General features: G+C 38.5%; 1 long non-coding RNA gene across 1 annotated transcript in view; it reads right to left on the reverse strand.

Annotated features, from left to right (window-relative positions):
* Positions 1-1,410: 1,410 nt before the first annotated feature.
* LOC116491511 overlaps positions 1,411-14,115 on the reverse strand; it is a 137,520-nt gene continuing 124,815 nt past the window's right edge. Inside the window, exon 2 of the long non-coding RNA XR_004253494.1 lies at positions 1,411-1,514. This is a non-coding gene — a long non-coding RNA (uncharacterized LOC116491511). The remainder of the gene's footprint in view (positions 1,515-14,115) is intronic.

Here is a 14,115-nt window from a genome sequence, read left to right on the forward strand (position 1 = left end):
GACAGGATTTCTCTGATTGCACAAAAAGCACAGAATGATGATTTCAAAAAAGATGGGCTTTGGAGCTTGTAAAAAAAAAAAAAAGGAGAGGAATATATAAAATAAGTGCTTGTCAAGTGAGATAACTTGATGCTACAAATGGCAAAGTGATTAAGTTTAAGATACTATCAGACACTGAATATATACCAACATCCTCAGTGAGTGATACTAATGGAAAGACAGTTTTGCCTTTACACAGATGATTTGTTTTCATCACTGGACAATGCAAAATCTCTGTATTAAAAATTCACAAAGGATGCATCTGGAATCCTTTTATCTGTCTGTCTTCAGTATTTCTAAGGTGCCAATCACTATAACATCTAAATGCATTAACAAAGTAGCTAGGTTTTTCTAAGTATTTATTCCAAAAGAATTCAAGATCAAAACATCCTCCTGCCCAGCCACAGCAAGCCAACTCAGTGCCTTCTCACAAGAGCTCTGAGGTGCTCCACCCTGTGACAGAGCCTGGATGTGGCTCTCACTCCACTTTTGGGGCCCAGAAGCTGATATTAACACTGACTTTACATAGACTATAGCTCTGAATACCATCTGAAATTACTTAATAAATTTTGGACTACGGTACAGCTGACAGACTCTGTGTGATAAGGCATGTGAATAAAGAGCATGTATGGAGCTCAGAGTGGGAATGACTTTAAGCAAGTATTCATACAATTTGTTGGATCAGGCCCCTCACCGTTGGGCAGATCTTCAGCGTACTTTATATCAGCATTACCTCAGCAGAGTTGCCTCTCCTTTAAATTGGTATGAGTAAAAAGGAAGAATTATGCCCCATAAATTTTATCTGTACTGACAGGTCTTTCCCACCTTAAATGAAAAATACTGGGCATGTCTTTTACTCTATGAAATTACTTCTCCATTATACTAGGTATTCATAATAATAATTAAAAAAAAAAGGTTATTCAAACAATTTATTCTAGCCTAATATTTAAAACTGTAAATTTATTAACCTAATTTACACAAAAGGAGACTCTCTGCTTTGGAAAAAGTCAAGGATTCTTTGCCTCATTTTCGTCTATTCCCTGCAATGATTTAGTGATAAAATAGACAAGAAGGATCAGATCTTCTCCCGGTATAAATTGCCAGTTGCAGACCTTGAATCATAAATATCTTCCTTTTCTATATTATTGTTAATGTTAAATACAGGAGATTCTCTAAGAAGTTACTTATTAAAGAAGCATCAGTCATGATCTTGTGGTTCAGCCTGCAATAAGCTTTGTATTTAAAAGGTAGATTTAGCCATTTAGTTACATACAATGAATACAGTTTATTCTTCCCCAAAGCATAACACTTATTTTTAGAATGCAGAAAGTTTGTTTTGTTTTGAATAATGTATATTCATACGCAAATGACTTACATTTAAGAAGTCTCCTCAGGCCTGATGTTTAAAGTTGGAACTTGATTGAATTCCACTTATGTTCAGTGTCAGGGATAATTCAGTGATAATTTATTGTGTGCTGGAAAATAAAAAGGAAAAACTTAGACCTTGGAAAAATTATATTCTTCTCGTTTTACGTTTGATGTTTAAATAATTGTTTTCCTAGTCATACTGGAGAGCTGTTCTCATTCTGCATTTTTCGGTATGTTTCCCTCATCAGTACTGGGATTTCACCATTAAAATTAGGGACAAATTTCATTACTCTGACCTTCATTATGACAGCTATCAGGACTCTTTTGTGAACTGCCACAGCTCAGTACTGGCTTAATTCCAGCACTGCTTCTTATGCTTTTTCTCTTGGTTGTTCTGCTCTTTTCCTTAATTTTATTCTCTCATTTTTCATGTGCTCCTTTCTGTATCATTTTCCCCTCGCAATTCCCATCACTTCTGTATCCTACCTCTATCCTTCTCTTTCCTCTTGAATGAATCATCTAACTTTCAAAACTCTTTTTTCCCTTCTCTCTTATTTTTTTTTTCTCTTAATATTTTCCTCTGATTGAGACCCTTCTTCTATCCATCAGCATTTTGAAAGAAGAAAACCCAGAAAATTTCCATTCTGAGATTTCCTTTAAAGAGGCCATTTTTTATTGCAATTCAAAATACGCTCCCACTGATACTACAGCTTCAGTCAACTCAAGGTCATAAAAAGAAGCTTATATATTTTACCCGTCTAGTGATTTCAAGTGTTTATTCTCAACAGATGTAAGCTGGAATTAAAATTTCCAGCACATGCCAGAACTCACAGGTATTGCTCCAAACAAATTACTCAAACCACTTCATGATGCTGTCATTCCAGGAAAACAGTATTTCTAGGTATTGTGTTAGAGCCCTAGATAAGAAACAATTGAAGCCCTGGTCATAATATTTTGTGTACTCTCTAAAACTACTCTTCACTCCCAAATGGTCTTTCATTTTTTATGAATTATTCATATGTAGGTGCCTTCAGGGTGGAGTTGCTGGACAACAGTATTCCAAATAAAAAAACTAGTCAAGGATATAGGGTTAATTCTTATGGAAATAATTTAGGAACTTCAGTATTTCTGAAAAAAACAGAATGCTTGTGGTTTCAAGGCTCAGTAGAAAAATAGCACTTGGCTTGCTTAAAAGCTTTACAATTATATAACATGGAAATAAATGAAAATGGAAGTACTTGAGTTTCTTTCTTTTTCTCTCTCTTTTTTTTTTTTTTTTTTTTTTTAATGAGATTCCATGGAAGATCTTCTCAACAATTGGCTGCAATTTGAAATACCCTTTTGCATGTGGAATTGCATACAGAAAAAGAAGATGAAGTCAATTAATTACATGTAGAAATCAGGCCAGGTAACACTCATACCACTCCCTTTACATAATACAGAACTCTATGTGAAAAAGAGGAAGCTTCCCAAAATTATTATATTGAAGTCTTGCCTGGGGTAAAGAAGCACAGCCCCTGTGTTATCTTGGGCACTTAAAGTGGTAGGAATTTATATATACAGCTAAACTTTTATTTAATCACTGATTAAAAACAGGAATCTCCAGGGAATGATTATTTACTGCTCTTGATTCCCCCAAAACCCTTGGCACAGCAGGACTGCACCCATAGCTGGGTTACTGGATAAGTCCACCTGGGAAACTACAGTTTTCACTGGGAAACTGCAGGTTTCCTATTAGCAAGGCAAAGCTCCTGTCAGTAACTCTGCACATCATGGTTTCTTTAACACAGATCACTCCTTCCTGTTAACCAACACATACTTTTTTTTTGTTTGTTTGTTTACAGAAGCAGTCTATTTTCTGCTCAGGCTTTTGTTCTTTGTGCGTTGCATGCGCTAACTCATTAGGAGTATTTTTATGTAATTCTCAACTCTTTATGGATTGCAGCTACCCCAAAAGGAAACTCAGCAGGTTGTTAGCTGAAAGCCACCTAAAAAAAGGCAAATGGGTTGCTGTCAGTGGCAGGGAGAGAGGGTAAGAGAGATTAATTGCGGTTTGCCCTAATCTCAACTCATCTTTTAATATTAAACTAATTCAGATAGCAAACATACTCAGATTAGCAGTAAGGCTGGAGTACCAATAACAAAGATAAATGTGAGTCAACTTGATGCTGTCAATTCACACTTTTTTTTTTTTTTTTTTTTTTTTTTAAGAGATAAATGGGAACCAAGGGCTTAGAGCCGCTCATGGTTCACTCATCCAGGACACCAACATGAAAGCTTCTAGATATTGCAGAGGCCTCTTTATGGAGGCTCTAACAGGTGGGAATTATGAACTAGAAGAGAAGCTCCACCTATATCCTGGTGAAGCAGCAGAGCTACCTACATCTCTTGCCAAGTTTATGAGATGCCTACTGTGTCTGTAGAACTCCTCAAAAAGAATGTTAGCCTCTGCTACAGGAAAAATATTGTCATAAGTAGGGCTACGACTGATTCACCAAACCTACTACTGCCTGACTGGAGAGAAGGCTAACTATACTTTTTTTTGGTCAGAGTTGTCTACTGCATACAAGGATGTTAAATCATGGTCTTATCTGGCTTTCTCAGGCTGTTTTAAGGATGAGGTTAACAATTTACTGCATTTTTCAAAATCACATTTTTAGCAAATGTTGCCATTCCCTCGGAAACTTCAAGGAAGTTGTATTGATACCAGGATATTTTATTCTGCATTTAGGGTTCATACAAGATTAGAGGGTCTCAGCATAATGCTCCAAACCAAGCCAGAAAAGTCTGGAGAGAATTTTAAGTTCCACGATGAAAAAAATAAAGCTCTCTCTTTCCTAACCCAAAAACTACCAGGCCTCACTAAGAAAGACGAGAAACAATTTGAAATTTATCCTACATTATAAAAACAACAACAAGCCAAACGCAAAAACAAACAAACCAACAGAAAACCCACCAAGGTTTAAGTAGAGCTCAGCTATCATTCTACCTCAGTTATCTCAGGAGTTTCTGCCTACCTGAGTCCTTAAAAAAAAAAAAAAAAAAAAAAAAGGTTGCTTTCATTGTTTTTATTACCTCTTACACCTGTGCAAAGCAGGTGTCAAGTATTTCCATTTTAGCATTCCCATTACACAAGGCTCAAACAAGGAGCTTGTCTGAGGGAAGGTTTGTTAGCTCTATAAGAGCTAGTCCTTGGTTTCTTATTCTTATGACTGTTTTTTCCAAAGTCTTTCTGTGTATTTATTCATATCAAGTATCCTCTGTAAAGTTAGCAGGTAGTGGTCCAAACTGAACTTTGGTTTTAAACTTCTGACCCAAATGAGTTGGAAGAAATGAAAAAAGAATCATAACTTTACAGGGATGTCAAAAATATTGATAAACTATTTTATTTTATTTTATTTTATTTTATTTTATTTTATTTTATTTTATTTTATTTTTTAAATGCGCATCAGACAAGCAGTGTGAAAACAGTCAGCACCAACCCTTATTTGCACCCAAAAGCACGGTTCTTGTTTTGCAGTGAATATTATGCTTTTGCAGGATAAAAACATTACGTTCAGGTTTCTAATGCAAAAGTTTTGCTAGATGATAAAGAAAAGACCAGGGAGATCAAAGCCAGTTTCATTTCACTTGCTCTTAGTTTCTTTTAAGTTCATCCTTCCTCTCTCTTCTCACTACTGCTGGTGCTTTTTTTCCTTGCTATCCCCCTGCCATACCTATCTTGGTGGTATCTGTTGTACAGCCCCGTGTGCCATGCTGCTCTTCCCTTCCAAAGCTGCACTGTACAACTCCAGTGTATAATACACACTCTAATACAGAAGGTGAAAAAAATCACCTTAAAATCATTAAATCCTCATCTTAACTCCATTGTATTAGATATTTTTGAACAGGCAAGGGAGGATGAAGTAAAAGTTTTTTCTTGATTTTTTTTTTCTCTTCAAGTCTGGTGCTTTAGACAAATGATTTCTCACAGTGCATATGAGATTTAAAAAAAAAAAAAAAAAAAAAAAGCACCCTACAGTAAAATTATAGGCAATGGTTTTCTTTTTTATCAGATAAATTATTGCCAGCTGACTGATGAACCCACTCTGGAGAGGGTAACATGACACAGTTTACAACCTTAAGGATTACAGTAGTCCAGACGCTATCATCTTAATTGGAAAAACACAGTGGCCAACTGCCCATGTTAGAAAATGGATGGTTGTATTATTATTTTTATCATTATTATTATTCCTGTGTCTCCACCCCTCTCTTTTTCTCCATATACCCAAGAACTGTTAGATTCTTTCTATGGTTTTCCTTAGAAATTGTATTATCACCACAGAAAGACAGCTTTTTTGAGACAACCTAAGTCCCACTGCATGGGATCTCAGTGTTTTCGTTCCTAGTACTCTCGTTTTCCTATCAAAAAGGGGAAGATAACAGAGAAGCCTTTTCAAACATTCAGGCTCACCCTTAGAAAGAGCCTGAGCTTAAGCTCCCATGTCAATAAAATAGTAATTACATCTTATGTGATAGGTCACAAACAGTAATTACAGGGAGGGGAAGGAAGAGGGATAACCAGGTAGCTAAGGTAACCATCCACGACTTGGGAACCTCCAGCTTCTGACTCCTCTTAGCTGTGTGCCCAGAACACCGGTACAACAGTCTGGAGCACTTCAAAACTTTCTGTGTAATTATCTCATGCTACTGCAAGAGAAATCCAATTTTCTATGTAAAGCACACTGACTTTCAGAAGCATCTGACAAAGCACTGAATTAAATCTGCGAGTCTCAAGCTAACGCACTGGCCATTGTTTCTTTTTTTCTGTCCTTGGGTGAACCACTTAAATCACACTGTGTCTCCATTTCCCATCTGGAAAAACTCGTAGATTGCAGACTGTTTCTCACCAGGTTTGATCCTTTTGTGGGGAAGGTACAGTCACAACATTTAACTCCATAATGTACAATGATTCCAGCTGCTTTTATGCCTGTGAAGCAGCTGGTGAAAGTCCTCCTTGGCTCTGTCATTCCTCAGAGCATCCAGTATGGGTTTTCTGTTGTGCCATGGTCATTTTGGGATAGAACAAGAAGGCAGAAGAGGGGGTTGCTCCAATCTTTAGATGCAGGCAGTGATTTAAGGGAGTCTGTTTACATATGGTTCAAATGCAGTTTTCTCTTTCAAGATCACAAAGAGAACAACACACTGCCACTGCTGAGGCATACCTATAATCCTGCCTTGGAGGGCAGGCAGCTAAAAGAAACTGAGAACGGGGGTTTCAGGAGCATTCAAGGGAGTTTAGGAGGACAAACTCTTTTGATGTCTTGTTGGGATTTCTGCCCCCAGATTCTCTAGGTACACTGAAAAACCCTTCCTTTATATTTTTAACTCCTTTTAGAATATGTAGAAGAAACGTTGCTTCTCACCCATCTTACATGAGATCAGAATTACCTCTCGGCATTTCCTAAGAGCAGATCCATCGCACAGAACGGTCCAAGTCTAGCCAATTGAATTGTACAGGTTTCTTTGTAGAGAAGACAGAAAGGGTAAAAGAAAACAGTGGGATGTTCTGGGGCTGGTGGGGCTGTTATGAGCTGACGGAATTTTTATGGCTTCTGAAAGGAGCCAAACTGTCGGTGCTGGAGGCACTCTGGAGCCGTGCTTGTAGGGCAAAATGCAGATTAAAATATACAATAAAATCAAAAATAGGTACTGCAATTAAAATGAGATATGAGATGTTAGAGTGGTAGAAAAAGGCTTAGTGTAAACAAAATAAAATTACATAAATAACATAACATAGCATAAAATAACAAATTAACAAGTCCAAGATGTAATGGCCTATGGATTTATCCCAGAAGTCATAACTCTGGATTACTCAGATCTACTGCAACCTTCATGCCTGATTTTGTATTATTGTTGCTACAGTTTGTATGTAATATAACTGTGGATATGAAACAAGTTAATGTTTCTAACCTTTCAAGTTCTCATGTCCTCAACTCAAAATGAGATACAGACTAGAGCTGAAAAAGGTAGAGAAAGATGTTTTGAGAGATGGAATGGTTTTCATACAAGTAATGACTACAGCTCTTCAACCTGGATAAGAGACAGCTGAGTGGGTGTATGATAGAGATATTTAAAACATGAGTGGAATGGAGACAGTAAACAGAGACTCAATACTCCCTTTTTTTTTTTTTTTTTTTTTTTTTTTCCATTACAAGGACTACAGGGCATCAGATGAAACCCACAGATAGAAGGTTTAGAAGTAAGAAGTTACTCAGCTGAGTTAAGTTGTGGAAGCCCTAATGAAGACAATGTAGGTGTCAAAATTTACATTTGTTTAATAAATGATAAACTCATAGAAGAAAAATCCATCAAGAGCTATTGAAGAGGAAAGCAAAACATTTCATCTCAGAAGGTTTCTGATCTGCAAATTGCTGAAGGCTGGGAAAGAGTTTGGAGAACACCTGCTCGCTCTATTCTCATTATCTTCTGTAGGTGCTAATGGTGCTGTTGGCAGCCAATGAAAAATCTCATTTAGTCCTTTCTAGTATCCTGGCTCAACATGGCTCTTCTCAGGTTCTGACGTTTCAAGATTCTGTGATTCTGTGAACACGTGAAGTCATTTGACCACTCTAGAGTGGTGGTTGGTGGGTCATATTTCATGCTGACTTGAGAGGGAGCCTTTGGCACAAGCATGGAGTCATGCCTTCAGCTGCCATTCGGTGCTGCAGTGCATCCTTCCAGTGGTCACCATTACAGTTGTCTGGTGGCAGGCAGCTGAGCTGCATCCAGCACATGAACCCTTGAAGGGAGAAATGATGCTGTGTGTGCAAATGCCCTGACATGTTGCACCAGAAGAACACAGGACAAGTCAAACATGACACTGAAAAAGAAGCTCTGAGATTTGATGGAACTGTTGTCCACATGCAGAAGTGAGGTTTGGTTAAAGGATGAGCAAGGAAACTGCAGACCCAACTGTCTGAACAGAAAACATTTTACTAAAATAAATAAAAGCAGATAATCATGATAGATGATAGATGGTGCTCTGTTCCTTACTGGTGGGCTTGGAAGTCAATAAACAAATATATATTTCTTAACATTTCCATATGCAGAAACGTAGGTAATGTTATTTAAGCTTTTCTGATCTTTTTTTTTTTTTTTTTTTTTTTTATTCTCACTGACCCCCCATATGAGGTCAAAAACATATTGTGTGTGTTCTAATTAACATATTGTTTGATCACTGAAAATATGTTTTAAAAAATCACCCCTGTTGGCACTACAAGACTGGACAGAAAGGTCATTGGGAGACAATGTTGAAAACAAGTAACCAGTGTGAAATGGAGTCTGGGGGACATCATGCTCTCTGGGAGAAAGATGAACTCATGATAACATAATCAGTGCAGTGCTACTGTTTGGCTAGGAGGTACATTCAAATCAATCGTCTACTCTACAGCCAAACAATTTCCCCTTTTTTGCTGCACTATGTTGCCAAGTAAATCATACTGCAGCATGTTGGTTCTCTTCACAAGATGTCTGACATCTGTGTCTGCATTAAAGATGCCAGCTTGATTTTCTGTATGAAAAACCGCAATAAATCCAACACTTTACACCTTTGCTTGCTGAATGATGCTGTGCTGTATAACTACTGGGATTTCCTTCTCTTTCGTATAAAATACCCTAGATGAAGCTAGGAAGATTTAAAATAAACTTCACAATTTTATATCCTTCAGTTAGGTAGATGATTATGAAGACCAACCATAGACCAAAGACTTCTTTTGTCATTAGGTGGAATGGGAAATATTCTAATTAGAACATCCAGAAAAAAAGAAAAAAAACAAAAGAAAAAAAAAGTTTTATAAGTTTAGCAGGCTTGGGATCTTAAGAAGTGCTTAATAAAGAAAAAAAATCTATGGAGAATTTTAAGTCAAGGAAAAGAAACATGACATTTCTTAATTAGTCTGTCTCCTTTTCCCCATTGGACAACCCGTCCTCTCAGTATTACTTGAGTAAAAAATAAAGCAATCTACAGGTGGCTTCTTGTGTCACATATACATCTTTGCACAGTCACTGGATGGGTGTTTGATTTGGCATTTGAAAACCATTCAAATTCAGAAAAGGAGGAAGAAATCACCCACCACCATTAAAGATGGAGAGTAATCAGCAGACATTTTCCTTTTATTACAGCCTGTAAATACAGCCAGTAGCCTTTGATTTCTCTATCTACAGTGTTTTGTTAAGACCTTCTCCACTTATGGAAAGATGAATATTTGAAGCCTTTCACTACTGAATTCAGAGTGGAGCTGTAGAAACCTTTCAATCTGGAGAAACATATCTAACAGAAAATGGAGATCCTATCTATTTACCTTCAACTAAAAAGAAACAGCTGCAAAACAGGGGGGGGAAAGAAGGGAAAAAGGGAGAATAAAAGAATCAAGACAGAAAAAAAGGTGCATATGGGGAGTGGGAGAGATATGTCTAGAAAGGCAAACCAAAAGGAGAGCAACAGTAGGAAGTATCTCCAAAGGTATTTTCTTAAAGGAATTATGTTTCCCAACTCTCCAACTATCTAAAGAATTTACCCTATTAATTTCTGCATTTACCCTTTTCTTGTATATTGTCTTCGGTCCTTCATCTCTTGACTGGAACTGATTGCAAAACGGAATCAATGTAGATCAGACTTTGCTAAGGCTTACTACCTAAAAAGCAATCGAAGTTAAAACTCAGCTGCTTTTCATAATCAAAATGAGATCTCTGACTAAATCCTCATGATCTCAGTATCTTTGCTCTGCTACTTATCATTCTGCTTTTTGTTTCCACATTTCTTTTTATTTCTCACTGTCTACCTTCTCTTTTGTGTTTCTTAAATATACCTATTTTCCCTTTGCTTTTATTTCCCTTCCTGCTCATCCTGCTAAAGGAGTTTGAAAGTTGTAAAAACATAATCTGGAGTAAGCATCATTAGAAGGGACATCAGAGCTATTAAGCAGCAGTCATTCACCGGGAGTGGGGCCAACAGTGTGCAAGCATGGCAGACACCAAAGAAAAACCTGTGGCACTGTGATGGTTCTGTTACTGATGGCAATCTAGTCAGGATTTCTCCATCTGATTGATGTGTGCAGAGGTATCTGATAAATAAAGGCTTTAGCATATAAAGAGAGTTTAAAGCCTTCTAAAATTTTTGGTGTCTAAAACCAGGTACCCAGCTGCTGTAAACTGGCCTATTTAATGGACGACATACATGTACATTACTCAGGAGATGTATATAGACAAAGCAATTTTCGGTACATGGTGACATGAAACATTACTTCTACAAGAAACAGGAATGATGACATATATTCTTCAATGCCATCTGCTGGCACTTTACTTAATAGTGATTTCTTCTCAAATGTCTAGATATAACATTCTTATAAAACCAGGTAACTGAAGATCTGTATTGTTTAGCTTTCTATGACTGGACATAGAGAAACGTATCAGGTTTGCTTGTGACCACTGTTCCACTGTTACCTGATAAACTATCTGAGGGATGCTGCAGATATTTTTCACTGGCAGGGATGACTGAGTTATTTAGAAGTTCTATTCCATGCCAGAAAACCAAACTTTTTTCATTTTATTCACAAAACTTTCATGCTAGCAAGCATTTCATACACCAACTGTACAAAAAGAATATTCTTTAATTGGCAAGCAAGGTGTCTGAGCAAATCAAATTTATGGAGGATTTTCTGAATCTATATATAAAAGCAAAAGAGAGTACTAATAATTATGACTAATGTGCTTGCAGTCGTTGCTTTACACAAAGCCATTTACTAGATCTTTTCCTTGCTCTTGCCAGTGTCTGCAAGCACAATGCACAGAAGGAACACTGAGAAGGCCTGACAGGCTTTCTTTGCAGAGAGGAGTTGGTTGTGACATTACAAAGCAGAGATGTATTTGTAACAGGACCAACAGCTGAAAAATACAGAAGACTTATAAGAAGCTTAATGTGCAATAGAGCTTGATGCTAGGGGTGAAAGGGAGGGCACTGGGACAACCAGTGCTTCTGATCTCTGCATAGTCTGCTTTTAACATAATGATAGATGATCCTCAATGAATTCCACTTATGGACTCCTGATTATACTTAAATTATTTTGAAAGCTTAGATTTATGTTAAATTAACACTTTCTCATGATTTCTAGAATAAGGCTGTCCAGTGCTGTCACAGACTCTAAATGAGCTTTTGCAGTATCTAGGGTTAGTCCTGTCTGCTCCATTTTCTGTAAGAAATGAACCAGGATGCTATGTGGCTGTGATTGCTTTCATACTTCTCCCACATGAGAAGAGCAGCATATTAAGGTTACTTAATATTGTTGGCACTTACTGTATTCATCCTTTTGTGTATTAATCCAGAATGGACATACTATAGACTACCTTCAAAGTAATCTGTCTATAAACCAATGCAAATTATTGACCTACTAATGTTTTACATTTTACTGAATCTGCATTCACTTACTACCATCATTTTTTAGAGAAGCTTTTTATTTATTTATTTAAGTCAGCAGATTTAATCCATAAGGAAGATGCAGCCCCAAGTCACAAGGGACACAACTAGGCTGAAACTGTTTTAGTAGTATAAGAGGGTTTGCAGTAGTTTGTGACATGAAGGATGCCATTCCCCATTGTCTTGCACCTTTTGTAGCTAGAATACATTTATACTAATGTCTGCAATGGGCAGACACTCACATGATTGTATTCACAGGAAATCTTATGATACCAGACCCCATTCTAACATATATGGCAGAGAGAAATGGACTACCACTTATACCCAGTTATTCAGCTATGAAAGACCTATGTGGGATTCAGACCTACACAATATTCATATAATGTTCATATAATAAATTCATATAATAAATTCATATACTCAAACGTGATGTCCATCTACAAGAAGGGCTGGAGGGCAGACCCGGGAAACTATAGGCCTGTCAGTTTGACCTCAGTGCCAGGGAAGCTCATGGAGCAGATTATCTTGAGTATCATCATGTGGCACTTACAGGGCAAGCAGGCAATCAGGCCCAGTCAGCATGAAAGGCAGGTCCTGCTTGACGAACCTGATCTCCTTCTATGACCAAGTGACGCGCTGGGTGGATGAGGGAAAGGCTGTGGATGTGGTCTACCTTGACTTCAGCAAGGCTTTTGACACCGTTTCCCACAGCATTCTCCTCAAGAAACTCTCTGCTCGTGGCTTGGACTGGCGTATGCTTCGTTGGGGTAAAAACTGGCTGGATAGCCGGGCCCAAAGAGTCGTGGTGAATGGAGTCAAATCCATTGACAGTCAAATGGAGGCCGGTCACTAATGGCATTCCCTAGGGCTCGGTGCTGGGGCCGGTCCTCTTTAATATCTTCATCGATGATCTGGATGAGGGGATCGAGTGCACCCTCAGTAAGTTCGCAGGTGACACCAAGTTAGGTGCATGTGTCGATCTGCTCGAGGGTAGGAAAGCTCTGCAGGAGGATCTGGATAGGCTGCACCAATGGGCTGAGGTCAACTGCATGAAGTTCAACGAGGCCAAGTGCCGGGTCCTGCACTTGGGGTGCAATAACCCCAATCAGAGCTACTGGCTGGGAGAGGAATGGTTGAAAAGCTGCCTGGCAGAGAAGGACCTGAGAGTATTGGTGGATAGTTGGCTGAATATGAGCCAGCAGTGTGCTCAGGTGGCCAAGAAGGCCAACGGCATCCTGGCTTGCATAAGAAGCAGTGTGGCCAGCAGATCTAGGGAAATGATTGTCCCCCTGTACTCGGCTCTGGTGAGGCCGCGCCTTGAGTAGTGTGTTCAGTTTTGGGCCCCTCGCTACAAGAAGGACATCGAGGTGCTTGAGCGGGTCCAGAGAAGGGCGACGAAGCTGGTGAAGGGTCTGGAGAACAAGTCCTATGAGGAGCGGCTGAGGGAGCTGGGCTTGTTCAGCCTGGAGAAGAGGAGGCTCAGGGGCAACCTTATCGCTCTTTATAAGTACATTAAAGGAGGCTGTAGCGAAGTGGGGGTTGGTCTATTCTCCCACGTGCCTGGTGACAGGACGAAGGGGAACGGGCTAACGTTGCACCAGGGGTGTTTTAGGTTGGATGTTAGGAATAACTTCTTTACTGAGAGGATTGTGAGGCATTGGAATGGGCTGCCTGGGAAGTGGTGGAGTCACCATCCCTGGAGGTCTTTAAAAGATGTTTAGATGTTGAACTCAGCGATGTGGTTTAGTGGAGGACTTGTTAGTGTTAGGTCAGAGGTTGGACTCGATGATCTTGAGGTCTCTTTCAACCTAGACAATTCTGTTTGATTCTGTGAAATGCAGAAGTTCAATTACAGAGTTTCAGAAGAAAGAGCATAGGCACTTGTTGTTAACTGGAAAGCCTGAAACTCACACACATAGATTTGTATCATGGAAAATGTTGTCAGGGTTTTGTGCAATGTTCAGTGGTGTAGTGAGATTTTTTCCAGCTGGGACCTGACTCTAGCTGAGATATAGCTATTAGGTCAAAAATAAGGACTAAACAATTCTTGATCTGGCTATTTAATAAGTTCAAAGATAAAATCAATCAAAGTTCAAGCTACTGGAAAATCATCTCCTATTTAGGAACCTCTAATTTAAAACCTTCTTGCAATTATTTTCAGACACAGAGCTTTTAAGAGAGGGCAAGATACAGCCTCTCCTGCTCCAAAGATAATAATAGAAAATGAATCAGAGCTGTCTAGCTAACCAGCAAAA

Source organism: Aythya fuligula, chromosome 7 (genome assembly GCF_009819795.1).
Source record: "Aythya fuligula isolate bAytFul2 chromosome 7, bAytFul2.pri, whole genome shotgun sequence".
NCBI lineage: Eukaryota > Metazoa > Chordata > Aves > Anseriformes > Anatidae > Aythya > Aythya fuligula.